Here is a 12,933-nt window from a genome sequence, read left to right on the forward strand (position 1 = left end):
AGATTAAAAGAATGGGCAGTAAAATAGTCGTGGATGGTGGGGAGTTTGTTACATGCTGACTGGCAATTCCAGAGGGCACATTGAAAGGAGTTGGGGGAGGGTATGCATGGGCTAGCAGTGGGGCTTGAGGGGTGTCCTAGTGAGTCAGGTGGGGGGTAATAGTTAAGAGCAGTGGAGGGAGGGCCAGGATTGGGAGAGATATCCCCAGCTGCTAGTAGCAGCAAAATAGCAAGCGTGAGCAGATGATTAGGAGATTTGTGGGGGTGGCAGTAATGTTTGTTAGTGGTATTAGGGGGTGTGAGGCTTAGTAAGAAAGTATAGAGTGCGTGCGGGCTGTGCATAGGGGAGGACAGGAGAGAGGGGCTGATGTGAATAGTGTGCCCCGGTTGGGGGCACTTGGAAGAGGTTCTGAGACTGAGAGCAAGGATTAGAAGAGAGGTGAAAGCATTTGCAAGAGCTTTGAAACGAGAGGAATTAAAGCAAAGTTTGAGGCGTACCTGTCTCTTGCCCTGTTGAACTGCCATGTTAAACTGCATGGAAGTCACACTTAATCACGGGCCCACTTCGTCACAGGGACCACATGCGTCCACTGCCACATGCGTGTCAGTGAAGGGATTCTACTTTTAAAGACAAGTTAACGAGTGTAATATTGGGCCAAGTTTCTCACCCTGATATCATGCTCACCACGTGCAGTTAGCCTGAGGCTGCAATGAAGATGGAACTGGTCTGCTGTTATAGCCATCAGTGCTAAGAAATGACAAGTTGTGTGTAAGATGCTTTAAAAAGTGGACCAGTCTTATAAACGGCTGTAGTTTGCTTGGACTGTGCACTGACTCTTCAGCAGAACCATTCTTAACATCCTCCTCTGACCACTTTCATCAATAAGATTTCAGAAACTGATCCACAGAAAACTTGTCATGTGATCTCATCTTGCAATGCTCCAATCATGAAAGGGCGGGACTCAAATAAAGGGTCCACTGAGTGTACATTTACTGTATACTGCATGTACTATGCTTATTATATATACACTATACTGTATACTACATTTTCCTGTATATTTGTACTGTATACTATTTGTACTGTATTTATTTATATATATTATCCATACTAGTACATGCGCTATACAATGTATACATATACTGGTACATGTACATTACCTCAGTCTTCTCAGTGCATCTGCCTCTTCTGTGTAATGCACTCCGGATTTGTTTCTGTTACTTCCCCGTAAGCTTGTATATAGGAGGAGGCTGCCGTGTCATAGATGATAGGAGTGTCGGTGGCAGAATCCCAGCAGCTCTGCAGTCTGTGGGCACAGAACACATCAGCCGGCCATCAATCACTGGGATATCCTGCAATATGATACTGTACGGAGCCGTGAACTGTGATAATCTGCAGGAATACTGCGGGTATTTATCATCAGGAGATGTTTTACACCATATCCTACAATATGATACTGTACGGAGCCGTGAACTGTGATAATCTCCAGGAATACTGCGGGTATTTATCATCAGGAGATGTTTTACACCATATCCTACAATATGATACTGTACGGAGCGGTGACCTGTGATAATCTGCAGGAATACTGCGAGTATTTATCATCAGGAGATGTTTTACACCATATCCTCAATATGATACTGTACGGAGCCGTGAACTGTGATAATCTGCAGGAATACTGCGGGTATTTATCATCAGGAGATGTTTTACACCATATCCTACAATATGATACTGTACGGAGCCGCGAACTGTGATAATCTGCAGGAATACTGCGGGTATTTACCATCAGGAGATGTTTTACACCATATCCTGCAATATGATACTGTACGGAGCCGTGAACTGTGATAATCTGCAGGAATACTGCGGGTATTTATCATAAGGAGATGTTTTACACCATATCCTACAATATGATACTGTACGGAGCGGTGACCTGTGATAATCTGCAGGAATACTGCGAGTATTTATCATCAGGAGATGTTTTACACCATATCCTCAATATGATACTGTACGGAGCCGTGAACTGTGATAATCTGCAGGAATACTGCGGGTATTTATCATCAGGAGATGTTTTACACCATATCCTACAATATGATACTGTACGGAGCCGCGAACTGTGATAATCTGCAGGAATACTGCGGGTATTTACCATCAGGAGATGTTTTACACCATATCCTGCAATATGATACTGTACGGAGCCGTGAACTGTGATAATCTGCAGGAATACTGCGGGTATTTATCATCAGGAGATGTTTTACACCATATCCTACTATATGATAGTGTACGGAGCCGTGAACTGTGATAATCTGCAGGAATACTGCGGGTATTTACCATCAGGAGATGTTTTACACCATATCCTACTATATGGTACTGTACGGAGCCGTGAACTGTGATAATCTGTAGGAATACTGCGGGTATTTATCATCAGGAGATGTTTTACACCATATCCTACAATATGATACTGTACGGACCCGTGAACTGTGATAATCTGCAGGAATACTGCGGGTATTTATCATCAGGAGATGTTTTACACCTGCTTTCTGGCAGCTTTTCTTCCCTTCTTCAAGTTAAAGATGCAACAAATGTATCAAATGCCGCACAATGCTGATAAATGTGTTGTATGATTAAACACGGCATGTCTAGATGTGGAGACACTTTGTACACCACCGGCTACTGGGGGGAGATGGCAGCACATTTTGCAACTTTTTAAAAAGTCAGATGATAAATGTCTCTAAAAACTTCACTCCGCTCACACCTCGCCCCCTTCCCCAGACACTTCTGAAAAGTGAACAGGCGTAACATCTGTTCTTTTGGATGCAGATAAATAGTGCAAATTACACCAGAAATCTGGCACAGCATCAGTAATAAATGTGCTCTATTGGACTACTGAACCTGTGTATCTAATCCTGTCATGTACGATACTGTGCTGCTTAGCCTGTGTATCTAATCCTGTCATGTGTGATACTGTGCTGTGAGCCTGTGTATCTAATCCTGTCATGTGTGATACTGTGCTGCTGAGCCTGTGTATCTAATCCTGTCATGTGTGATACTGTACTGCTGAGCCTGTGTATCTAATCCTGTCATGTGTGATACTGTGCTGCTGAGCCTGTGTATCTAATCCTGTCATGTGTGATACTGTGCTGTGAGCCTGTGTATCCAATCCTGTCATGTGTGATACTGTGCTGCTGAGTCTCCGTATCTAATCCTGTCATGTGTGATACTGTACTACTGAACCAGTGTATCTCATCTCATGTGTGATACTGAGCCTGTGTATCTAATCCTGTCATGTGTACAGTGTTTACGTAAATGGTTGGTCAACAGCACACACTGTACCTCTTAAAACAAATGAGGGAGGAAATTGCAGGGTGAAGTATGCACGCTCCTAATGCCGGATCTGGATCCACAAGACCGGACGCCAACACAAACCAAATGGAATGAAGACGGAGCAGCATCCAGGGAAATTCTTTATATGCAAACCTTTATTCTGCCCATAGTCACATCAACAACGTTTCGACCACTGTTGTGCTGTGGTCTTTGTCAAGTTAATGAGACAGGTATCCGCACATAACAATATATAGCAAAAAGTTACACCCCCGTCACCAATAGACAAGGACAAAACACAACACATGGTCGTAGATAATTACCATAGCAAAATGAGGTAGACCCATCGATTGGTGGGACCGGATCGGGCTCCAGGTGTATTCACTGCCCCTTCAAAATGATTTCATTAACCCCCTGCGTTATCTGAGGACGCTCCGGCGTGCAGCAAGCATTGCTGCGTCTGTGCGGGATACAACCTAATACACGCGATGTCTCATGTGGGCGTGAAGAGAGACAAACCCCCAGTGACGTGTTGTAATAATAACCACCTTCCCGCAATGCCACTGCGGCTGTGCGGGATTCTCTATAGCTCCGGCAAAATCTCCTGTCTGTGACGTTAGAGGCAGGAAGATGAGGGAGGAAGTACTCTCCGAAAGAAGTCCGGTCTGCGCTTGCGCGGCAGGCCGGTCCGCTCACTCAAACCTGAGCATAGATTGTCATGGTGATGAGCGGTTGTCTGCACTTGCGCTTGTCAAACAACGCAATCCCATATACAGGACCAGCATAATCTAGAAGCCGAACATGATTGCCACTATAAGGCATAAAAATCTTGGCGAGTGCTACTCATTTTACCTGACCTAGCCCACTATACAGTTAATTAAATGTGATGAATGGGTGCCAAATAGAGATGAGCGAGCACCAAAATGCTCGGGTGCTCGTTACTCGGGACGAACTTTTCGCGATGCTCGAGGGTTCGTTTCGAGTAACGAACCCCATTGAAGTCAATGGGCGACCCGAGCATTTTTGTATTTCGCCGATGCTCGCTAAGGTTTCCTTGTGTGAAAATCTGGGCAATTCAAGAAAGTGATGGGAATGACACAGCAACGGATAGGGCAGGCGAGGGGCTACATGTTGGGCTGCATCTCAAGTTCACAGGTCCCACTATTAAGCCACAATAGCGGCAAGAGTGGGGGCCCCCCCCTCCCAAAAACTTTTACTTCTGAAAAGCCCTCATTAGCATGGCATACCTTAGCTAAGCACCACACTACCTCCAACAAAGCACAATCACTGCCTGCATGACACTCCACTGCCACTTCTCCTGGGTTACATGCTGCCCAACCCCCCCCCTCCCCCCCACAGCGCACACCAAAGTGTCCCTGCGCAGCCTTCAGCGGCCCTCATGCAACACCACCCTCATGTCTATTTAGAAGTGCGTCTGCCATGACGAGGAACCGCAGGCACACACTGCAGAGGGTTGGCACGGCTAGGCAGCGACCCTCTTTAAAAGGGGCAGGGCGATAGCCCACAATGCTGTACAGAAGCAATGAGAAATAGAATCCTGTGCCACCGCCATCAGGAGCTGCACACGTGGGCATAGCAATGGGGAACCTATGTGCCACACACTATTCATTCTGTCAAGGTGTCTGCATGCCCCAGTCAGACCGCGGTTTTTAATTCATAGACACAGGCAGGTACAACTCCCTATTGTGAAGTCCCTGTGGACCCACAGCATGGGTGGCTCCCTGGAACCCACCGGCGGTACATAAAAATATCCCATTGCATTGCCCAACACAGCTGAGGTAGTAATGTCGTGCTTAATGCAGGTGGGCTTCGGCCCACACTGCATGCCCCAGTCAGACTGGGGTTCTTTACAAGTGGAAACAGATGCATTTATAATTCCCTGTGGACCCACAGCATGGGTGGGTGCCAGGAAGCCACCGGCGGTACATAGAAATATCCCATTGCATTGCCCAACACAGCTGAGGTAGTAATGTCGTGCTTAATGCAGGTGGGCTTCGGCCCACACTGCATGCCCCAGTCAGACTGGGGTTCTTTACAAGTGGACAGATTTAGGTTAAACTCCGTGTGCACCTACAGCATGGGTGGCTCCCTGGAACCCACCGGCGATACACAAAAATATCCCATTGCATTGCCCAACACAGCGGATGTAACGTCAGCTGTAATGCAGGTGGGCTAAAAATTAATTGGATTACACTGTAGGCGAGGGCCCACAAAAATTGCTGTATCAACAGTACTAATGTACATCCAAAAAATTGGCCATGCCCAACCAAGATGGCAGGTGAAACCCATTAATCGCTTTGGTTAATGTGGCTTAAGTGGTAACAAGGCCTGGAGGCAGCCCAGTTTAACTAAAAATTGGTTCAAGTTAAAGTTTCAACGCTTTTAAGAGCATTGAAACATATAAAAATTGTTTAGAAAAATTATGAGTGAGCCTTGTGGCCCTAAGAAAAATTGCCCGTTCAGCGTGATTACGTGAGGTTTCAGGAGGAGGAGCAGGAGGAGGAGGAATATTAGACACAGATTGATGAAGCAGAAATGTCCCCGTTTTGGATGGTGAGAGAGAACGTAGCTTCCATCCGCGGGTGCAGCCTACGTATTGTTTAGGTATCGCTGCTGTCCGCTGGTGGAGAAGAGAAGTCTGGGGAAATCCAGGCTTTGTTCATCTTTATGATTGTAAGCCTGTCGGCACTGTCGTTTGACAGGTGGGTACGCTTATCCGTGATGATTCCCCCAGCCACACTAAACACCCCCTCTGACAAGACGCTAGCCGCAGGACAAGCAAGCACCTCCAGGGCATACAGCGCGAGTTCAGGCCACGTGTCCAGCTTCGACACCCAGTAGTTGTAGGGGGCAGAGGCGTCACGGAGGACGGTCGTGCGATCGGCTACGTACTCCCTCACCATCCTTTTACAGTGCTCCCGCCGACTCAGCCGTGACTGGGGAGCGGTGACACAGTCTTGCTGGGGAGCCATAAAGCTGGCAAAGGCCTTGGAGAATGTTCCCCTGCCTGCGCTGTACATGCTGCCTGATCTCTGCGCCTCCCCTGCTACCTGGCCCTCGGAACTGCGCCTTCTGCCACTAGCGCTGTCGGATGGGAAGTTTACCATCAGTTTGTCCACCAGTGCCCTGTGGTATAGCAACACTCTCGAACCCCTTTTGTTACCATACAGCGCGGCGCGGCGCTCCGGCGGCCTGGAGCCCTCTGTCGAGGTTGTCCCAGCAGCTGTGGGCGGCGGCATGGGCGTGTCCACCCGTAGGGTGCCGCCCGCCCTCCTCCGTTCTTCTTATACAGCAGTGGGCGGAGTTGCCTCCTCCCACTCTCCGCCCCTGGGCGGAACCTTGTGGTTAAAAGACTGGCAGTGAAGTGAGCTCACTGCCAGTTATTGGTTCTGCATGCACCTAGCCAGTCTGTCTGCGGTTCGCCTCAGCCAGTCCCTAGTTGTTGGTCAGCTCCCTCTGGTCCCCTATTACTCTGTTTGTGTTGGTTCTGTTTGCCTCTAATCTAGTCTGGCCCAGTCAGTACTAGTTGCTATCCAGCACCCTGCCAGTTTGCCTGTGAGTCCCATCTCCAGCCTTGTAAGTTTTGTTGGTCTGATTCATCTGCCTTCTCTGTCGGCACTCTGTTCCCCCCATTAGGTAGTTCCCTGCTTGTCAGTCGCCAGGTCCCTAGCCAGGGCAGGGACCGCCGTCCAGTTGTCCGCCTGGGGTTAGCCAGGGCCGAGGCAAGTAGGCAGGGACAGTGGGGGTGCGGGAGATCAGGGCACCCCAACTGGCGCTCGGGGGGCAGAGTGCCGTAACATAATAACTGGCCCTTAAAATACTGTTTTTCTTTTCATGGCGGCGATCAGCGCCCTGGCAAACCAGCTGCAAGACCTGGTGCCGGTGATCCAGGATTTGTCAGCTCGCATGGTGGCCCAGGAGCAGTGGGTGTTGTCGCAGGGGCAGAACGCCTCTACCTGTCCCGAACCCAAGTGCCCTCTTCCTGAGGTGTTCTCTGGGGAGAGGAACAAGTTTTTCGTTTTTCAACAGGCGTGTTGCCTGTTTTTTCGGATGCGTCCCCGCTCTTCCGGCTCGGAGGTCCAGAGGGTCGGGCTCATAATGTCCCTGCTGCGGGGCTCTGCCCAGACTTGGGCCTTTTCCATTCCCGAGGGTTCCCCCTCCCTGCATTCGGTGGACTCCTTTTTTCAGGAACTCGGGGGCATCTTCGATGAACCGGATAGAGTGGGGTTGGCGGTTTCACGGTTGCTGGCGCTGCATCAGGGGTCGCTTTGTGTGGAGGATTATTGCTCCAGTTTCAGACGCTATGCGGGTGATACTGCATGGAACGATAGCGCCCTGAAAGACGTTTTTATGCAAGGTCTCTCGGACGCGGTCAAAGAACTGTTGATCTCCCATCCCGTTCCCGGGTCCTTAAAGGAGGCTATGGAGTTAGCAGTGAAGGCAGATAGGAGGCTCAGGGCTGGGAAGCAAGATAGACCGACCCATAGTCAGGGAGGTCATTTGTCCTGTTCCCTCCCCGTCCGTACCAGTCTCTGTTCCCGAACCTATGGAACTGGACCTGCTGGACCCCGAGGAGCGACGCCGGATTCGGTTATTACATCATCTCTGTCTCTACTGCGGGAAAGCTGGACATCGGGTGATAACCTGCCCCCGGAGGCCTCAGCGTCCACAGTCTGAATCGGCAGAAAGACTTCCAGTCCTAGGCGATTGCAGGGAGGGTCGCCTAGGACCTCAGGTACGTCCTAGACTTCTGATACCCTGCCAGGTTAGATTCCGGAACTTCTCCCGCCTAGGGCAGGCGTTTATTGATTCCGGAGCAGCTGCTAACCTGATAAGCATGCGTCTCGTTGAGCCCCTGAGGGCTGAATTTGTGGCGCTTAAGACGCCAATTCGTTTTGCTAGCATTGATGCTACTCCTCATGCTTCGGGCTTGGTACGATGGAGGACCCCAGTGTTACAACTCACGGTGGGGGGTCGCCATTCGGAAGGTCTATCGTTCCTGGTAATGGAGAAAATGTCGGTAGACATGATACTAGGGATGCCGTGGCTGGCGTTGCACAACCCCCAATTCGATTGGGCCACTGGGGAGCTAACCCAGTGGGGGCCGTCCTGCCATAGCCATCACGCTTCCCTTCCTCCCTGCCCAGTCGATACCGCACTCAGTCCCCGAGGTCTCACTTACCTTCAAACCCCGTCCGCCTGCCCTGCTGCTGATGTCGCCACCGATGCCCTGCATAGGGGACGGAAGAAAGGGGTGGGGTCTCGTATGCAGTTGTGTTGTGAGGAGAGTCTGTCGGTATTTGAGCCGTACAGGGTGGGACAGAAGGGGTACCGGTCCTCTGGAAATCGCAAAAGGAGGGGTCGCAGGGGGTTCCATAAGTCGTTGTCGAAACCTGTTGTCCCTTCGGTGATGCCCACCTCCGGTCCCCCGCCGCCCACCCTGGTCTGTGATGAAGTTGAATACGAGGCTCAGGAGATCCCGGATTCTCGCCGGGGTACAGGAACCTTACAATATTTGGGGCCCCGGAAGAGTTTTTTGGAGTATGATAGCTCAGATGACAGTGATTTTAAAATTGGAGTTGCCGCATATTTTGAAGGCAGCGTCATTGGGAGTGAGGATGGGACAAGAGATAGTGGTGAACGTTCGGGCATTGACTCGGAAGACGACCTGAAACACGACGATATGTCAACGGTTGGTCCTGAAGAAGATGTAGAAAGGAGAGCCCCTGAAGGAAATGGGGCAGCCACAGGCTACCCAAGTCATGGACCTGAGGATCAGTCCATGGTGACCGCTCGGGAGGGTCACATTCTCGGGTTGGTACAGCGTTTTCATAGCCGTTTTTTGGATAAGCCTGGTCGAGTTTCCGGGGGCCCGGAGGTCCCCCGTCAGAGGGGGGGTAATGTTACCATACAGCGCGGCGCGGCGCTCCGGCGTTGGCTTCGGCGGCCTGGAGCCCTGTGTCGAGGTTGTCCCAGCAGCTGTGGGCGGCGGCATGGGCGTGTCCACCCGTAGGGTGCCGCCCGCCCTCCTCCGTTCTTCTTATACAGCAGTGGGCGGAGTTGCCTCCTCCCACTCTCCGCCCCTGGGCGGAACCTTGTGGTTAAAAGACTGGCAGTGAAGTGAGCTCACTGCCAGTTATTGGTTCTGCATGCACCTAGCCAGTCTGTCTGCGGTTCGCCTCAGCCAGTCCCTAGTTGTCGGTCAGCTCCCTCTGGTCCCCTATTACTCTGTCTGTTTGTGTTGGTTCTGTTTGCCTCTAATCTAGTCTGGCCCAGTCAGTACTAGTTGCTATCCAGCACCCTGCCAGTTTGCCTGTGAGTCCCATCTCCAGCCTTGTAAGTTTTGTTGGTCTGATTCATCTGCCTTCTCTGTCGGCACTCTGTTCCCCCCATTAGGTAGTTCCCTGCTTGTCAGTCGCCAGGTCCCTAGCCAGGGCAGGGACCGCCGTCCAGTTGTCCGCCTGGGGTTAGCCAGGGCCGAGGCAAGTAGGCAGGGACAGTGGGGGTGCGGGAGATCAGGGCACCCCAACTGGCGCTCGGGGGGCAGAGTGCCGTAACACCTTTCCTCTTCGGGAATGAGAGTGGGCAGGTTCTCCTTATAGCGTGGGTCGAGCAGTGTGTACACCCAGTAATCCGTAGTGGCCAGAATGCGTGTAACGCGAGGGTCACGAGAAAGGCATCCTAACATGAAGTCAGCCATGTGTGCCAGGGTACCTGTACGCAACACATGGCTGTCTTCACTAGGAAGATCACTTTCAGGATCCTCCTCCTCCTCCTCTTCCTCCTCCTCAGGCCATACACGCTGAAAGGATGACAGCCCAGCAGCATGTGTACCCTCACCAGTGGGCCAAGCTGTCTCTTCCCCCTCCTCCTCATCCTCCTCATGCTCCTCCTCCTCAACGCGCTGAGATATAGACAGGCGGGTGCTCTGACTATCCAGCGACATACTGTCTTCCCCCGGCTCTGTTTCCGAGCGCAAAGCGTCTGCCTTTATGCTTTGCAGGGAACTTCTCAAGATGCATAGCAGAGGAATGGTGACGCTAATGATTGCAGCATCGCCGCTCACCACCTGGGTAGACTCCTCAAATTTTCCAAGGACCTGGCAGATGGCTGCCAACCAGGGCCACTCTTCTGTAAATAATTGAGGAGGCTGACTCCCACTGCGCCGCGCAAGTTGGAGTTGGTATTCCACTATAGCTCTACGCTGCTCATAGAGTCTGGCCAACATGTGGAGCGTAGAGTTCCACTGTGTGGGCACGTCGCACAGCAGTCGGTGCACTGGCAGATTAAACCTATGTTGCAGTGTCCGCAGGGTGGCAGCGTGCGTGTGGGATTTGCGGAAATGTGCGCAGAGCTGGCGCACCTTTCCGAGCAGGTATGACAAGTGGGGGTAGCTTTTCAGAAAGCGCTGAACCACCAAATTAAAGACATGGGCCAGGCATGGCACGTGCATGAGGCTGCCGAGCTGCAGAGCCGCCACCAGCTTACGGCCGTTGTCACACACGACCATGCCCGGTTGGAGGCTCAGCGGCGCAAGCCAGCGGTCGGTCTGCTGTGTCAGACCCTGCAGCAGTTCGTGGGCCGTGTGCCTCTTCTCTCCTAAGCTGAGTAGTTTCAGCACGGCCTGCTGACGCTTGCCCACCGCTGTGCTGCCACGCCGCGTGACAACGACTGCTGGCGACGTGCTGCTGACACATCTTGATTGCGAGACAGAGGTTGCGTTGGAGGAGGAGGAAGGTGCTTTAGTGGAGGAAGCATACACCGCCGCAGATACCACCACCGAGCTGTGGCCCGCAATTCTGGGGGTGGGTAGGACGTGAGCGGTCCCAGGCTCTGACTCTGTCCCAGCCTCCACTAAATTCACCCAATGTGCCGTCAGGGAGATATAGTGGCCCTGCCCGCCTGTGCTTGTCCACGTGTCCGTTGTTAAGTGGACCTTGGCAGTAACCGCGTTGGTGAGGGCGCGTACAATGTTGCGGGAGACGTGGCCGTGCAGGGCTGGGACGGCACATCGGGAAAAGTAGTGGCGACTGGGAACCGAGTAGCGCGGGGCAGCCGCCGCCATCATGCTTTTGAAAGCCTCCGTTTCCAGAAGCCTATACGGCAGCATCTGTAGGCTGATCAATTTTGCAATGTGCACGTTTAACGCTTGAGCGTGCGGGTGCGTGGCGTCGTAGTTGCGCTTGCGCTCAAACTGTGGCACTAGCGACGTCTGGACGCTGCGCTGAGAGACATTGCTGGATGGGGCCGAGGACAGCGGAGGTGAGGGTGTGGGTGCAGGCCAGGAGACGGTCGTGCCTGTGTCCTCAGAGGGGGGTTGGATCTCAGTGGCAGATTGGGGCACAGGGAGAGAGGCAGTGGTGCAAACCGGAGGCGGTGAACGGGCATCGTCCCACCTTGTGGGGTGCTTGGCCATCATATGCCTGCGCATGCTGTTGGTGGTGCCTCCCCAGCCGATCTTGGCGCGACAAAGGTTGCACACCACTGTTCGTCGGTCGTCAGGCGTCTCTGTGAAAAACTGCCACACCGTAGAGCACCTTGACCTGTGCAGGGTGGCATGGCGCGAGGGGGCGCTTTGGGAAACAGTTGGTGGATTATTCGGTCTGGCCCTGCCTCTACCCCTGGCCACCGCACTGGCTCGGCCTCTGCCCACACCCTCACTTGGCCCTCCGCGTCCTCGGCCGCGTACACATCCTCTAGGCCTACCCCTACCCCTCAGCATGCTGTATTACCAGTGATTTGATTTCCCAGGCAGGAAAGAAATTGGCGCAAGGCTACACTCAACCGTAGCTGGTTGCATCTGATTTTTGTACGTTGTCCGCGCAACACACACGTACACGAAGACCTTAGGACTGACACAGGCAGGCCAAATATAATTTCTTTTCCTTTTTTGCAAAGGGAAGCCCCCACTGCGTATATTCAATGAACAAGAAGTTTAATATCTGTGGTGTGGCCCTCAAAAAGTGTCACACAACTTTAGTGTAGCAGAGTTATTAACTCTGGCAGAGCAGGTATTTGCCAGTCAGGAAATACAATGGCGCAAGCCTGCAGTAAACCGTAGCTGGTTGCGTCTGATTTTTGTACGTTGTCCACGCAGCACACACGTACACGGAGACCTTAGGACTGACACAGGCTGGCCAAATATAATTTTTTGTCCTTTTTAGCAAAGGGAAGCACCCACTGCGTATATTCAATGAACAAGAAGTTTAATATCTGTGGTGTGGCCCTCAAAAAGTGTCACACAACTATAGTGTAGCAGAGTTATTAACTCTAGCAGAGCAGGTATTTGCCAGTCAGGAAAGACAATGGCGCAAGCCTGCAGTAAACCGTAGCTGGTTGCGTCTGATTTTTGTACGTTGTCCACGCAGCACACACGTACACGGAGACCTTAGGACTGACACAGGCTGGCCAAATATAATTTTTTGTCCTTTTTTGCAAAGGGAAGGACCCACTGCGTATATTCAATGAACAATAACTGTGTTGTGGCCCTGCCTACACAATTCTGTCCCTGTAGTATCAATGGAGGGTGCAATGCTCTGCACAGACGATTTTTAGAAAAAAAAAAAAAAGCAACACTGCTAACAGCAGCCAGCACAGTAC

The 12,933-nt window shown here is 51.8% G+C and overlaps 2 protein-coding genes across 2 annotated transcripts in view; both read right to left on the bottom strand.

The window, feature by feature from the left end:
* LOC136627190 (von Willebrand factor A domain-containing protein 5A-like) overlaps nucleotides 1-1,206 on the bottom strand; it is a 143,612-nt gene extending 142,406 nt beyond the window's left edge. Inside the window, exon 1 of the mRNA XM_066602122.1 lies at nucleotides 1,158-1,206. The gene's annotated coding sequence lies outside the window, so the exon portion shown is untranslated. The remainder of the gene's footprint in view (nucleotides 1-1,157) is intronic.
* The window catches only part of LOC136627524 (von Willebrand factor A domain-containing protein 5A-like), a 329,030-nt gene that overhangs the window by 185,380 nt on the left and 130,717 nt on the right, over nucleotides 1-12,933 (bottom strand). The window lies entirely within an intron of this gene.

Source organism: Eleutherodactylus coqui, chromosome 5, assembly GCF_035609145.1.
Source record: "Eleutherodactylus coqui strain aEleCoq1 chromosome 5, aEleCoq1.hap1, whole genome shotgun sequence".
In the NCBI taxonomy this organism is placed as follows: Eukaryota; Metazoa; Chordata; class Amphibia; order Anura; family Eleutherodactylidae; genus Eleutherodactylus; species Eleutherodactylus coqui.